At 38.2% G+C, this 1,576-nt stretch overlaps 1 pseudogene; it reads left to right on the top strand.

The window, feature by feature from the left end:
- LOC101350967 (translationally-controlled tumor protein-like) overlaps positions 1-541 on the top strand; it is a 2,772-nt pseudogene extending 2,231 nt beyond the window's left edge.
- The last annotated feature ends 1,035 nt before the right edge of the window (positions 542-1,576 follow it).

Here is a 1,576-nt window from a genome sequence, read left to right as displayed (position 1 = left end):
ATGGTGATGGAATAATTTGGAAAAGGATAGTGAGAATAGCAGCACAACTGGAAGAATGTAATCGATGTCACTGAATTGTACATGTAAAAACTTTCGAAATGGTGTAACTTTGGCTATGTACATTTTCACCAAAATAAAAGGTAACTCAGGGTTGAGAACAGAGAGTGTTGACATGTCATGGGGTTGTTAACCAATGTCATAAAACAATATCTGTACTGACTGTTTAATTAGGAACTATTTGTTCTGTAAACCTTCATCTAAAGTACAGTAAAAAAAAAAATTTAAAAAAAAACAAAAAACAAAGATTACATGTGGTCAATCAAAGGCAACCTTGAAGAACAGAGACCAGAAAGAGTAAATCTTTTCTGACAGGGGCTGCAGAACAAACAGAGCACATCCTTGCTAATTTCAAACACTATCAGTTCTTTGTTGGTGAAAACATGAATCCAGATGGTATGGTTGTTGTGCCAGACTACCATGAGGATGGTGTAACACCCATATGATTTTCTTTAAAGATGGTTTAGAAATGGAGAAATGTTAACAAATTCAGTAATTGTTTGGATCTATCACGTGCCATCTGTTATGGATTGAATTATGTCCCCCCAAAAATGTGTGTATCAATCTGGCCAGGCCACGATTCCTGGTACTGTGTGATTTTCCTGTATGTTGTAAATCCTGCCTCTATGATGTTAATGAGGGAAGATAGGTGGCAGTTGTATTACAAGATTGGATTGTATCCTGAGGCAATGTCCTGAGATATAAAAGACAGAAGTGAGCCGTGAGACTGGTGGCGGGGGGCGGGGGGACCTCAAACCATCAAGAAACTAGTGCCAGAAGCAGAGTGTGTCCTTTGGACCGAGGTCCCTGCGCCAAGAAGCTCCTAGTCCGGGGGAACACTGATGAGAACACCGAGAGAGAGAAAGCCTTCCCCTGGAGCTGACACCCTGAATTTGGACTTCTAGCCTACTTTACTGTAAGGAAACAAACTTCTCTTTGTTAAAGCATCCACTTGTGGTATTTCTGTTACAGCAGCACTAGATAACTAAGACACCATCCTACCTAGCTGCTGTATTTCATCCACACAACACCCGGACTTAGCCAAATGGACTGATGTCATCTGAACTCTTCCTTTATTTTGACTTTGATTTATTTGGAGCAGAGGCAATTTTTTTTAAGGGGGAAAAAAAACATGTCATATAAGTTGTCTAAAAATAAAATGCATTTAAACTCACTTGAGAGAATGCCTCTGAGTTTAATATATTTAAACTAAATTCATCCTGTAGTGTTCCTGCAGAAGCTACAGCCTGATTGTAGCTCACTACTATAAAGCGTGTGAATAACTTTCACAGTTAAACTACTTCTGGGACTGGAATATAAAAACAAGAATCAAAAGTCTTAATTCTGAGTTGAAGCAAAGGGAAAGAACCATGCTAATAGCAGCGCCAACATATCAAGTGGATGCTTAAACATTTCATCACCTACAAATGGAAGTAGCTAACTCTGGAAGAGATTACCAAAAGAATAAAAAGAGACTAATATAATTCGAAAACATAAATAAAACATGAGAACAATTAAA

This window comes from Trichechus manatus, unplaced genomic scaffold (genome assembly GCF_000243295.1).
Source record: "Trichechus manatus latirostris isolate Lorelei unplaced genomic scaffold, TriManLat1.0 scaffold00043, whole genome shotgun sequence".
Classification (NCBI taxonomy): domain Eukaryota; kingdom Metazoa; phylum Chordata; class Mammalia; order Sirenia; family Trichechidae; genus Trichechus; species Trichechus manatus.
This window is presented reverse-complemented; position numbering and strand designations above follow the sequence as displayed.